Genomic DNA, 15,465 nt, shown 5'->3' with positions numbered 1-15,465 from the left:
AACTGCTACTTTCTGTAGATATGATACTGTAGGAAGTGCACCTTTGAAATAGCTAACATCAAGATTTTGTCTCAATAATTACCAGCAGTTGCAGTTAAATCACTTTGAAGTAACCACATTTTTATAATTTCCTTATGAAAATGTTTTCTTTACCACTGTAAGGAAATTGAAGTGAATTTTTGAATGTTTGTGGATGGATTACATGACAGTTTCTCTGCAGCCATAAGCACACTGAAATGAGAGTGTTGCTGCATGGCATGGACCATAGTGCTGCCAAACTTTCTCCTCTTTTCTCCATTCCACTGTTCTGTTTTCTGATGTCCTTATTTACATATGTGCTGTCCACAAATTTGCTTAACCCATCTTGTTCTGTCCCATTAGTGCCCCAGATAACTGAGGGGACTATAGAATATATTCACGAGTCTATGTTGCTCTAAACATGCCACATGATGAATCAGAAGCAAACTTAATCATGCTTCCCTGCTTACTATCCATGAAGTTTGATGACAAGTATCAGATTTATCAGATCTGCATTTCTGATGGCCTTCTGGTTTCTTTCATTTCATGGAAGGACTTTCTCCCTTGCCAAGTGTAAGAGCCAGCCTATTAGAAACCATCCTGGAAAGGAATCATGATAACTTCGTATGAGGGGAGGATTCATATGGATTAATCTGCTTATATGTACAGGTCAGTACACTGTGCTCCAGCAGTTTGTGTTGACCATAGTAACATATGCTAGTAAAATTGTGCAAGTATTTAATGAAAACAATAAGAATTAACAATGTCCTTGCAAAAAGTTACTGGACTGTAATTCTAAAATTTATTTATTTATGTATTTGCATTCTTACTAACCTTGCCAGAATACTTTAAGGTCCAGAACTCTTTCAGTCTTTGTATTTGTCTTAAGCCTAATAGAGTAACAGTCTGTTGAAATAACCCCAAATACCCAGCAGGAGAAACTGCAAAAAGGGTGGGCAGGTCACAAACATCCTATGCAGTATGCCAAAGCTATCTTAATTATTATTATTATTATGCACTGTTTCTATTAGTAACACACAATGCCTGTATCACAGTGTGGTCCCAAAGGCAGCTTTTGCGTAAGCAGCCAAAATTTCATATCCTGCTACCTATGGCTACCTTGCACTTTTCTTGGTTCAGAGTGGTGAAGCCCTTTACATAGCTCACCCTCTAAATCAGCAGAGTATATATGCATAGACTTAATGTTAAACATACCTTGAGACCTGTTTAGATCCTCTGGTCAATCAAGAAATGCATATAACTCATTTGTTAAGTCAATCACATGCTCAAGTGCTTCACCACACTGGGATCTAGGAATCTAGAGTTGAAGAAGATGTGTTTAAATAAGTTCTTCAAAGGAAGAGGAGGGAAATAACATGGCAAATAGTTCCATGTGCAATACAGCTATTCTGCCCTCCCGGTGACAATCCTTACTTCCTTCCCATAACACTTGTGGGCCATTTTACTTTTTCAGTTCCTTAGGGAACTTCAGTTCCCTTTCCCTGCTTTCAGCCTGCACCCCCACCACAGCCCTATCTCCCAGACATCTCACACTATCTCCAGCTGTTCCCTGTGCTCTGGTCCAGGAGGGAGGCACTGCAGTGCTGGACAAGCTGGCTGGGGTGATTGCTTTGCTGACTGGTTGGCCTGTGTGTGCACTGACTGGCCAAACAGCAGCCTAAGCTGAACACATCACCCCTGAATTCAGATTGATGCTTTTCTTTCAGAGGGCTTTAATTTGATTCTTCCTCCTGTATAGATCACATTCCTTCTTATAGTTACCTATGAACATGTCACTACTGCTTGTTAAATGTCTGTCGCTGAACCAATAAATAACACAGCAGCAGTAGGGAGAAGGTAAAAGACTTACTAGGACTGGAAGACTACTAGTGCATAAGACTGTTAGGACGCCTTGTATACCCAAACACATCAGTTTAAAAGATTACTTATAGAAACTATATATTTCTTAGGTACTTCAATGAAAAATACAGGTTTATTGTTCATTTGGATGTCACAACAGTGATCTTGAATAAAACACAATAGTTATACAGCGGATAAATACCGTCCCACTGAAAACCATCTAGAAAAGTTGCCTAGAAAACTTAGTGAGATGAACTCACCCTGATTCTCTATAGGACTCCTGACTCAGTTTTAGTACACTGAAATTAATCACTGAAATTAACCATTGATGCCTGCCTACTACATCCGCAGGTGCATCAGTCTTGATTGTTTCCCCCTCACTTGGTATTATGTGAAGACTGACTCCTGGAACATTGTTATATCATTTGCATTGGCAAAGACTTAGCTCTTGTTACAAAAATCAGGTGTAAAACATACCCCAAGTATTCTGAAACGTACTTTTAAGTATAAATAAATAATATATGTATATATATATATGTATATATAAATATCCTGTCTCAGGTAATAATGTATTTTCAGGAGTTTCCTGGAGGATATGTTAACGCTGAAATGGGTGTAACAGGAAAGGATTAATATGAAGAAAATTTAAAAAATATATACCTATGTAAATAGTTGCTAAGGCTGAATCTATTATGCATGTTCAGGAAGAGATGAACAAGTCCAAAACCTCTATCTTGATAAATCTTATATATTATGTTTTATAACCATCTATAGAAGAAGTTTTAATAATTCCAGAGAAAGGAAAGAAAAATTTGCTGTGAAATCTGTCATACAAGCTATCCAAAGTAATAAAGCAGTGCACTTTATATTGTACTCTGGGGCTGATACTATCAACAGTGCAGCAACTGAATTGACCAGGAATTTGTTTGTGCTGGTACTGAGGTAGTATGTGTCCTACAGTAGGTAAATTCATAACAACTGAGAAAGAAAAGGGCAAGATCTGTCTGTCCCACAGGATCTGGCAAATGAATTTTGAAAATTAAGGAATCAAAATCCACCTCTTCTCAGTTCAGTATCATCATCATCAATCAACACCAAGTAAGATGGCTACATTTGCTTTGTAAAACTAAATCATTACCAAAGGCTCAGCAGCATGCCTTCTACTATGCCTGTTTTGTGTTACTTTCCTCCAGCATGGTGCTTTTGGCTCCTCTCTTCCAGTTCAAGCCCCATTATGCCATTCTCTTTTCCTGGCTCATGACGAACATGCACATTACCCATTATTTTCCATGAACTGTATACAATCTCTCATGTCAAGCTACACTGCAAATTCATCCTTTCCTTTTTGATGTCTTCCCAGTCAACCAGCTCTAGCTTAACTGAATCCCAGACCCACAAACCCAGATGATTTTCTACCACTTTTAATTATATCTCAGATCTTCCCCCTTTCCTGCCTTTACTTTTGTTTCTTCCAGATTTTTTTATTCTTCCAAAAAAGCATAGGCAACACAAGTCATGACCTTCCTTCCTCACCTCGGCAAGCATCTGTATTTTCCCTCTCCTTTTACAAATCCTGCACTATTTTCTGTCACAGATATTGACATTTCTCCTTTGCTCTCTCCCCCATACCTTGTCCACGTGGCCCAGTGAACCTGTTCTATTCCATCTCTTCACATCCTTTGTTGCTTCACAGAGCCTCTCTCTTACTCTTCTTAACCTCACACTCTATTTTGACTTTCCTCTCACAGTACAATATGCTTTAGATGCTTCAGTCTTAGAAAATTTCACTTTTGACCTTTATTTCCTCTTCAAGTACAGCCTTAACTCTCTTATCCATTTCATTTTAAATTCATCAAATAGCTTGTTTACAATAAAGAATCTGTAATTCTCCCCCTCCATTTCCAGCCCACATAGCCTCCAAGACAGCCTTGTGCCCCCTACTCTCTACTGAAACTGTTCTTTGCTAGAAAACCTAAAACCCTCTAGCAATTCTTGGTCCCATCCTCTTTGACACATCCACCATCTTTTATGTAGATACCTTTCCTTTTCTTTACAGAAGATTGTGTGCTCCCTTTTCATCATATTGTCTTCTACCAGCCTTCCTTTCTATTCATACTTTTGCCCAGTCCTTTATTAATCCATCACAAATTTCTTCCCCATGCAGGAAGGAGTTACAAAATGGCTCTTCTCTTCCTTTTTATTTATATTATTCATAAAAGAAAATGAACAGTAGATGCTCGAAGACCTACCTTCTCTAAACCGGACCATCTTTTTCATTGCACAAGAAAGTCTGCTTTGTGAATTTCTACTTGCTTGTGGATTTGTAACTTCTCAAGTTAAAGAGGGCTAAGCAAGGCATTTATCTTCTGACAAAAACAGTCTACTAACCTTTTTCTGGATCACTGGATAACATTTTCATCTTCCTTCCTGTATCTCAGGCATATTATAAAAAATAAGACCATTTAAAAAAAAATAAAAAGGTATATATTGTAGACTCATCCCATCCAGACTGTACCAGACTGTATAAGATTTCTAAGACTTTTGGCAAAGATGATTTCAAGATGACTGTTTCTGTGTTCTCTCACTCAGTTATTCACTTCACACACATGTGCACAGAGCAAGTCCTACATCACATTCAGTCTAGGTTATTGCAACTCTGTTTTCTCCACCATTAATAAATGCTGTTTGTGTCATACTTGAATTGCTATTGCAAAAATTACCTCCTATCTCATTGCTTACATATTTCCTTTGTTTTTCTTCTCACCTCTTCCCTTGCTTGCCGCAGTAGATATTATCAAATTTTGAAAACACTCTTCACTCTTTCCGTACTCTACTAGTTCAAATTTTGTATTGATAATCAGACTGTGATGCACAGCCAGTGTCAGGCAGTGTCAGGACTAGTTATCCTGGTTCCATTTTCAAATAAATGTCCTAATTTTTGCCCAAGCTACCCTTCAAAATTGCCTGAACACCTTAAAGAAAAAAAAAAAAAAAAAAAAAAAAGCTTCACAACTTCTTTTATCATTTTATTACTAGAAATATCATAATGTTGTTAAAAATAACAACAAGCAACTGGCAAGCATAGCATAACCATCTATCAGTATTCCTCCAGCTATGCCCATCTACCAGTAAGTAGACATGGTTTCTTGTTTTATGGTTAAATTGTATGCTCTTTAGGGCATGGTCTACCTGTCTCTTCTGTGTTTGCACATTGCTTAATACAATGATGTCCTGGTTCGTGACTCCTAGGTGGACAAGTAAATAATAATGATAATATCTCCACTCTTCCTTCTACAGAGCTCACCCACTGAGCTGACGGCCTAAATGAAACCCAGGGTGATTAATAATGCATCCTTTTACTGACTCTTACATGTTATTATTCTTGTCACCTGTCAGGATCCACTTTGAGCGAAATCTGTTGTTTTCTGATGAAAAAGAGAGTGAAAAAGAGGCAATTTCTTTTGCCCACGTCTTCAGAAAAAAAAATTAAAAATGGATGAATCATAGGGGCAATCATGAAAGAATTAAACCCCCCTTCTGGAAGGTGGTCCCAGAAGGTGCCAGAGTTTTGAGGGGTTGTCACAACAATCCCTGGACATTGTATTTGTAATACAACTTTCAGCCCTATTCCAGTGCTAATTAGTGTTTGTTATTGTATGGACATTTGTCCACTGAAAACTAGACTGCAAGACCATCAACCCATTTCACATAGGCCACTGAACCGTAAGTAGATGATAATGAATATTGGTTCCTACCAACCTGGACCAGATTTGAAGCAATGACCTAGAGGTGAGAAACTCTACATCTCATTACCATTCCCTGGAGTAAAACAGTTCTCAAATCATGGGATGAAAAGAAGGAGGGAAAAACCAAGCCTTCCTGTTGTGAGTTAAAGGTCTCCATGAACTTTGAATTTCAAAGCTTTTTTTCAGTCATTAATTTAATTCAACTTAAGTATACTCTAAAGTCTTTAATTTATACAACCAAGAAACTCAATAGTCAAAATAAAGAGATATTAAAACAATTTCAAAAAGAATGGAAAGGTAGTTCCTTCATGTTCCCATTCACCCATCCCCCTACTATTTTCTTTTGTCACAACAAGCCCAATAAGGGGGATTGGATTAAATATGATTGCCTACTATTCTGCCTAGCTGACAGCTCACCTACAGTGCTCTCAAAAATAAATGTTATGGCTGTTTTTGTATGAGCTTCAAACATGTATTTGGCCTTTTAATATTTTATTTGGTTTTATTGATTTTTGCTTTAATACTTTAAAGTTTTTGTAGCTCAAAAAAATTGTCAGCATAGTGAACTACACAAATGGACCAGTTTACGTATGGATGCTTGTAAGATCCTGAGCCTGATCTTCTTTAGCAGTAGGCTGATGGAAAAGTTATGGATAGATTGTAAAGAAAAAATGCACATTTCAGCTTTTGCTAAATGGGTCTTGTGAAAATCAGCTGTCAAAAGATTGCAAACTTGCCATAGAAATAAAAGCTAAAGAATAAACATAATGCAATCAAGTTCATTCTCACTAAACTTTAGACCTTCTGCTGTAATTCTTTATATAAAAAAAATCCTTTTTTTTTTTCTTGACCGTTAATACTGATAATTATATCTGTATTTCTTAAGAATATTATGAGTTGCCATTTCTGCATAGTAGCAGATTGAATTTATTCACCTTACGGATATATTATTATCACAGATAATAACTGCAGCATGATAATTATCATTAATTATTCATTTGGATTAAGAGGCAAATAGGCTTGCATTCATGGGTCTTCCAGAGCAGTGTTCATTGTTCCAGGGCCCTGTGTGCCAGTGTGACTAATTCATACTCTTTTCAGTGCCACTGTTGACATCTGACCGGTCCCATATGTATTTATTTCAAAATATTATAAAAGGAATAAGTGCATCATTTCAGGACATAACCACTAAAATAGACATATGGTTCTTTTCTGCCCTCTCAGTGAGAATATGCAATTTTCTATTAGAAGATGTGCTCACAGAGTATCATTTCAATAGATCTGTGTGTATGCCCTATCTTTGCATTCCTGTGTCATCCTGTTTAAGCTTATATAAGCCAATATTTTTACGTAATAGCTTTTAGCACAAATAATAATGTGTGAAGCTGTACACTTTTCTGTTCACTGAACATAGTATTTAGTCAAACTGATTTTAATCCATTCTGAAGCAGAACTAGGTTTAATGTACAAGCATCTTCTCAGTGCAAGGTTAGAAAAAGCCAAGAGAAAGGAAAAGAAATAGATAGGAAGAGAGTATGGCTGATGAAAAAGGGACAATAAATAATATAAATGCTAATTCCTTTATGCGGCTTTCAGCCAATACTTATTAGCAAGCATTTCTCTCTCTCTCTCTCATTCCCTCTCTAATCTTTGCTTCATATCTAAAAAAATGTCTTGAAGGTAGTAACACGATCATCTGAGGACCAACATGACAGCTCCAATATGCACAGAGTGATAAATGTCAGTCTGGCTTTTATAGCTCTGAGGCTGCACTTATATATGCCCTCTGTGACTTACCATCTTTTCTTCCACAGATGATTCCTTTTTATTGTTAATATGTCAGCATGGGTCCAGTGCTATTCAGTATGAATTGTTCTGTAATAGTCTGGAACGCTTCTTCTCTAACTTCAGTTTTACCTTGTTTCACTATTTCTATGCTTAATTTTAAGGTCAAATCTCTAATGTTCTGGAACAAAGGCAGCGGATTCCATTTGGGGCAGCATACAGTTTATAGGATATAAAGACAGGACAAGAAAGAAAGACATAGACAGCAAAATGAAATAGTGTTATCAAAGTTGTTAAAATACATTATGGGAATAGCAGAGACTGCAAATTTCAAGATAAAGCCACAATTAAGAAGGATATTATCATAGTAATTTTCATAATCCCTTCTTGCACACAAATGGACCAACAATCCTGCATTGTTGGCAGGGAGACACAGGTACTTAGGTCAAAAGAGATAGTGGGACATGACAGAAACAAACAACTTATTTGCAGTTGTCCCCATCAAAATATGCACCTAGAAAGAAAGAGCAAAGGCAGCAGAGCTTCACAGACTGCTGGTATTATGTCCTCTTAATACGGACACATTCACTGTAAAGCTGGCTGCAAACATGGGCAAAGTCATCAACTGATACTTAAAAAAAAAGGGGGGGGGGTGCTTGAAATGGAAGCAGAGTTAGAGCAGGATTAAGTGAGAATTGAGATAGGACGGTTGGAGTGAAAGACTCTCTACTAACCAGAGACAGGAAAAGAACTGGAAGGAGCAATGCAAGCTGACAACATAGGATGACTGGTCTACAGAAATTCAGCATTTGTGGAAGCATTAGAGACCAGCAACTGAGCTCACTGGAAATAGTACAAAGGAAAGGAGACATTTCTTGAACCTGTCACAAGACAAATAATTTGACACTGTCCCACACAAGATCCTTGTCTCTAAACTGAAGAGACATGGATTTGTTGGATGGACCGTGGAGGTAGATAAGAAATTGGCTGGATGGTCACACTCAAAGTGTTACAGTCAATGCTCAGTGTCCAGGTAGAGACCAGTGATGAGTGGTGTTCCTCAGGGGTCTGTATTGGGACCGCTCTTATTTAACATCTTTGTCGGAATCATGGACAGTGGGATTGAATGCATCTTCAAGAATTTTGTGAACAATGCCAAGCTGAGTGGTGTGGTCAACACGCTAGAGGGAAGGAATGCCATCTAGAGGGACTTTGCAAACTTGAGAAGTGGGCCTGTGCAAACCTCATGAAGTTCAACAAGACCAAGTGCAGTATCCTGCATCTGTGTTGGGGCAATCACAAGTGTGAATACAGGCTGGGTGGAGAATGGATTGAGAGCAGCCCTGATGGGAAGGAGTCAGGGAGTTGATGTATGAAAAGTGTGAGGTGATCAAGGAACTGGAGCATCTTGCCTATGAGGAGAGGCTGAGAGAGATGGGGCTTTTAAGCTTGGAGAAGAGGTGGCTTGGGGTGATCTTATCAATGTGTATAAATATCTGAAGGGAGGGTGCAGGATGTAGATGTAGATGTATAAGTGCCAGGCTCTTTGCAATAGTGCCCAGTGCCAGGACAAGAGACAGTGGGCACAAAGTGGAAAAAAAGAGGTTCCCTCTGAACATCAGGAAGCACTTCTTTACTGTGTGGGTGGTGGAGCACTGCAATAGGTTGCCCAGAGAGGTTGTGAACTTTCCCTCCTTGGAGATCTTCAAAACCCACCTGGACATGGTCCTGGGCAACCTGTTCTGGGTGTTCCCCTGCTTGAGCAGAGTGTTGAACCAGATGGCCTCCAGAGGTCCCGTCCAACCTAAACCATTCTGTGATTCTGTGAAAAGAATTCTGAGAGAGGGGAGGGTCTGGCTGGGTGTTAGGAAAAGATTCTTCACCTAGAGGGTGGTTGGGCACTGGGACAGGCTCCCTAGGGAACTGGTCATGGCACCAAGCTGCTGGAGTTCAAGAAGGGTTTGGATGATGCTCTCAGACATATGGTTTAATATTTAGGTAGTACAGTGTGGAGCCAAGAATTGGACTCAAAAATCCTTGTGGGTTCTTCCAACTCAGGATATTCTATATTTTACTTCAGGTATATTGCATAATGTGACATAACATTAGTACCTCAGGGCATAACTGGTATGTGGCACTGGCAGAAAAATTGCATTCATCAAGCCAAGGGAAGTGAAGCTCCATGCATTTAGCATAGCTGTGATATTCATGTTTTGTTTCCAAACATTTCTTCATTCAGATAGTAGAGAAACGAGGAATAGCTTTTTATTTGGTGATAAGTGTTTGGTAGTGTGTTTTTTTTCTTTTTTTTTTTTTGGGGGGGGGGGGCGGGGGGAGGGGAGGGACAGCAGTAAGGCTCCTAGGCTGGACAACAAAAACAGCATGAAAGTATTTAAAATTAATTATACAGTGCAATGTATGCTGTATAACTATACAGAAAAATGAATGCTGTATAACTATACAGCAAAAAAACCAGCAGCACAATGTTGGCAAAAAAATATGGTGATGATGCTTCTAGGAATCTTTTAAAAGATAGAAATAACATCAGACCCAATTTTAGCTTTGTTCAGTATAAATTGTGAAGTTTGATACTGAATCCCAACTAGAGAATGTTTATCTTGGAGCTTTCTGCTTTGAACAGACCTTTCAAGTCACAATCTTATGAAATTTTAAGAGGAAAAATTATACTTTGTTAAGCAACTTTATTCTTATTTTTAGAATATATTGATGTGAAAACCTCACTCCCATTCTCTTACATTATGTTTTCTTTTATGGTCCACTGTTTGTTAACAAAACAGCTGACTCCCTGTAGTTCTGCACTTTTCATGCAAATTTATGCATATTTGCTTCAGAAGGGTCTATTAAGTCAGAATGGTGGCTTGCTATTTATCTTTGTGTTAACATCAGTGGCTATCCAAGATGAAGGCAATGGAGCAACCAGCAGTGATTGCAATGGAAGGTGCAAAACTCGTTGTCAGCATAAGTTCATGATACAGAGATATAGGAACAGAAACTTTTCAGTTGTTAAATCTAATGTTGTTCAGTTAGTTAGCAGTCTGAGATATCTTCCAAATGTGTCAGAATCTGTTTTCAAATGCCCACCATCTAGTCCTCATTGAAAGCTGTCCCCACTGGAGAGCTTTTTTAATTTTCATTAGCATAGTTTACTTGTTTTTAAACTTATTTTGAAAAGAGAGAAAATTGTCTCTTTTACTCTACGTTCCTCATAAGGAACTTTAGAAAACAAAATATTTTATAAATTAAAAAAAAAAAAAAAAAGATTTTTCAAGCTAATTATTAAAAAAAACAACAACAACAACAACAAAAACAAGTAATTTCAAAAGAATGAGCAATTAAACTGGAGTTCTTAATGGAAGCAGTTCATATTCTTAATTAGCAAGTTCTAAAATAAATTTTATATAAACAATTATTTTGTCATCTGTTAGAACGTCAGAGCATTTTACCCTGGGTTTATGAGAAGTCTAGTACTACTATGTAACCCTCCTCAAAACAAAAGTGATTTTATTTTAAAGGTTGACATAAGTGTCATAATTACATACAGTATTTGTATGAGAAAGCAAAGTAGATCAAAGAGGGTGACAGAGAAGAGACAAACAGGCACAGCAACAGAGATTTCATACTTAGAAAAGGAGCCAAAATAAATTATATTTGATCTCTGTTATCACTTTTATAATTTCATCAGGAGTAATCTCTAGATTCTGTGCATTACTTCTAATCCTCCTCAGGTACTGAGCTGTCTGGAAAAGTCACTTTTTCTTTGTGATGCTGTCATGCTTCTGCTCTGCTACTGCGGTGTTGAACATGTTGCAGGCAAATGCACTCTTGATCTCTCTGTGGATAATTTTACTTATATCTAAGTTGGCAGGACATGAATGAGCTAGAATAGATGAATAACAAACTGGGTGTGACTGGACATAATTGAATCTGGAATTTTCCACATCATCAAGCACAGAACAAAGAAAAGTAGCCCAAAGCTGACTACATCCCAAAGTTACAAGTACTGACATTTTGAGACAATGTACACAAGACCACATTATCATGTTATTATATTTCCCCCCTGCATTTTCCGATCAAGTCCATTAGAAGAGGCTGCTAGAGTGGTGTTCTTTATTATTATTATTATTATTTTTTTTTTCCAATTTATTTATGGAAAGATATTTTTACGGGCTAACCCAGTTAAGCTTGACAGCTTGTTTACAATAGGACCCAGAAGAGACATTACTCTATGCACAACAATATAAATATACATTTGAGATGCGTACTTACGCTCATAACATTTGTTAAACATCTGAAGTGCACAGTGATCAGGTATCCAGAATTATCTAATTCACTATTTAAATATTATGAAGGTAGAGGGATTGTTTAGCTTGCTAAATGAGAATGACACATTATCATAATTAGCATGTGTTTTAGGAAAATTGCATATCATGGCTACTTTCTTAAAAGGCAAAAATGATCTGATAGAAGAGGTTTAAATTTCATCAGAAAAATATTTTATCTATATTCACGTAATATTTTTGATTTGGACATCCAGATTGCCTCAAACTGAAATTAAGTAAGATTATTGGTATTTTCCTTAAATGAGTCTATGTCTACTTTATCCAATAGTGCGGACAAACAGGAATGGATTTAAAGATCAAAAAAGTTGTTACTGAGAACCTGAAAACCATTTTATACTCACTTAGGAGATAGGGAGGGAGGAGGAGGGCTGCGCTGGACCTAGTCCAGTTTGGTCCTCAAATGTGGAAGTCCAGGTTTCCTTCCATCCCAAAGAAATCTGTTGTGTCAGCCCATGACTGCTTTGAGATATGGACCTAACCACAAGGAGGTCACTCCAAAAGATCTCCCTTGTGCTTAACAAAAGGGCTGACAGAGCAATTAATGCTATCTTTCAGTAAAATTATGCTCCACACTCCACGTGACAAATAAGACTGACAGTCTGCTCTCCATCTGGAAGCTCAGTAAAGATCTGAGAGTAGAATTCCATATTTCTTTCTGCCAAATTAAATTATCTTAAAAAAATAATCTACAGACATTGTTAGTAACTTGTTTTGAATTACTCCATTTAAAGTCTGCACTGTGCTGTTACAGGTGAATTATTAATCTGCTGCCATGCTCAGGGTATTAACACCAGGAAGCCCTAACAAACACACAGTAGCAGCTCCAAAATGCATTAGTCTTCAGTCCTGTTTGCCACTGTATTAGGATACAGTAGCTGTGGAATATCTTAAAATTTGTCCTGTATTTAAAAAGGAACTGTCCATTGCCAGAACACAGAGCTATGCTAGAAGTTCATTTTTCTCCATCTGTGCAGCATAAAACTTTAATTGTGAAACAGCTTTTTAAATTTCTGTGGCACAACCTGACAGGGGGAGGTTTAGGTTGGAAATTAGGAGACATTTTTTCTCAGAAAGAGCAGTCAGGCATTGGAACGGGTTGCCCAGGGAAGTGGCGGAGTCACTGTCCCAGGGGATGCTCAAGAAAAGTTTGGACCTGGTGCTTAGGGACATGGTTTAATGGGTGACATTTGTAGTAGGGGGATGGTTGGACCAGATGATCCTGAAGGTCTTTTCCAATCTTAATGATTCTATGATTACATGATTTACAGATAACTTCAGAACCTACCCCTATCTTCCCAAAATGATGTCTGCATAACAGAGCATTGCATGCATTACATTGCTAACCTATGCTAGCCAGCATAGGCTGCTACCTAGGCTTCGTCATATTTCCTAATGAAATCTCAGTTCCCATGCCTTTTCAGAAGACGTAGTCTTCTCCACAAATTACTGGATAGTGCTTCTGCTATTCCTGTTATTGTTTAGTTCATTTCTTTCCTCATGGAGGACTGATATTAATATAAAAGAAGTAGAATGACTCCAAGGGATAACTGGTTTGTGGGTCAAGCGCACAGTGCAAAACTTCTCTAGATATTTTGTCACATTTTGCAGTACCCTGCTTTTTTGTGTTAATTTTCTTCCAGCATTTATGGAATTAATCTATCTTAGCAAAAAATATTTTAAAGAATCAATTTGCACATTCATTGCCTGAATATTAATAGATGAGGAATTTTACAGTAACACAGCTTTGAAATTCAGAGCTTTACACACTCATCCTGTTGGCAGGAGGCGAGGGTTGGAAAGAATAATATGTGCCTTATACTGAATCACAGTTCTGGTTTTGATTAAGAATAAAAAATAAAAAATAATTGTTCAGGTACATAGCCAGCTGGCTTGACATGTATGGGGAGTATCTATAGGTAGTCATGAGCTGCACAACACTGTTGAGGGGCTTCACAGGGTCTCATCCATCTCCACAAGACCCTACAGATCCATGTACCCATGTTTGTCAGCATCCTAGAGTAGCAGCTATGAGTCTTGTGGTATGTTGAGGCTGCTTCTGCTCAGGAACGGATAGCAGGTTTACAACATTGCATTGCCACAGCTGTCATGCTTTCTGTCTAAAACTGTGCCTATTCAGAGAGAGCTCAGATATCTCTGCAAAACACTGAACTGTGCGGTCAATGCATACCACAAGCCACCAGATTTGCATAGGATAGTGCACGGTCTTTTGTTAGCCACATGTATGGCTGTCTCTTAACAATCAGGACCCAAGGAAACATTGGCTACCTTGTGTTATCAGAACATTCTTGGTGATCAATTCACAGTGTTTTAAAAGTTCATTAAAAAATTCATTGAATAATTAAGGAAATAGTGATCTCTTTGTGGCTATTTCATGAGCTGAAAGAAAGGTTAAATTCATGAGATAAATTATTCATTGTGAGTTATTCACTCAGCTTTAATAGTTTGTAATTCTATAAAGAGCTTTGCTTAAGAAATGCACTATATAAATCAATCAATAGCATTAATAATATGCAGGAAGGATTTTCTTCTTTGTAATCTGCTTTTCAATAAATTGTACCCCCTTGACACATCACCTACCATCATATGACCATTCTTCTAGCCTCCGCTGACCCAGCCTGTCTATCCCTGGGCCACAGCTGTCACATTCAGACATCAGACTTCCTTCGCCCTCACACCAATGCATTTTAAGGTCCATCAGTGCTGGTATGGACCTTGACCCTCTCCTTTATCTATTTTGTTAAGAATTCAAGGAAACACAATTACACATGCGCCCACACATACATGCTTTGTTATGACATACTTTAGTTGCATCACCAGTGTATGGGATACTGAGCATCATTACCCAGACTTCAAGCACATCAGGTACCTTTTCCACAACTGTGTTAGAGAAGTTGAATCACCTCTCATCTAAAGCCCAGAGCCTGCAACCGCATGCTTACATCCTGCCTGCTCTGTTTTGGGAAATGATGCTTAGAGGAGATACAGCTAACTCTGAATAAAGCTGCAACAACATGTGATTCAGGGAACAGCAGCTACATGAGAAAGCACCTGGGTGCTGTGCAGGTGTGCAGCCTGTGCTGAAGGAGATGCTGTGCCAGCCTTTGATAACCTACGTGGTCCCCATTCATCTCGATTAAAGCTGGTATGAATATGTACACACGTGCTGAACCACAGTGCCTTTAGACACAAACTTAGCTCTACTTCTGTGGGCAGCCTATTTAGTTCTTCTCTGCCATGTTCCAGACCTTGTTAATGCACAGGGGCCTGACACTCCAGTTCCTGGAATTAACCTTACTGGTAGAGTGAGGGGAATTACTGTACAGGATTAGAACTCCAGTCCCTGATGGTGGTCCCAAATGGGATGAATTTATTGGAAAGCAATATCAACAATACTTTTGTGTCTCATTGTCAACTCCCCTCATACTTCCTTTTGGTCTAGTCAGTGTGAGCTGACATGCAATATGATTCTAAATTTGACTACATATGAATGCTTTTTCTCTGCTTTATCCACATATGGCTAGTGAGCTATGTAAACATACTTATATTTTTCTAGTTAATTCTTCTTCAACCTTAACTGGCTAATTTAACTTATTGATTCCTGAGTGGGATAAAACCACTAACGCATCAATAAAATTCCCCCCTCCCCCCCCAAATTATGAAAATGGTCATAATTC

This window comes from Anser cygnoides, chromosome 1 (genome assembly GCF_040182565.1).
Source record: "Anser cygnoides isolate HZ-2024a breed goose chromosome 1, Taihu_goose_T2T_genome, whole genome shotgun sequence".
NCBI lineage: Eukaryota > Metazoa > Chordata > Aves > Anseriformes > Anatidae > Anser > Anser cygnoides.
Note: the sequence above shows the minus strand (reverse complement) of the source record.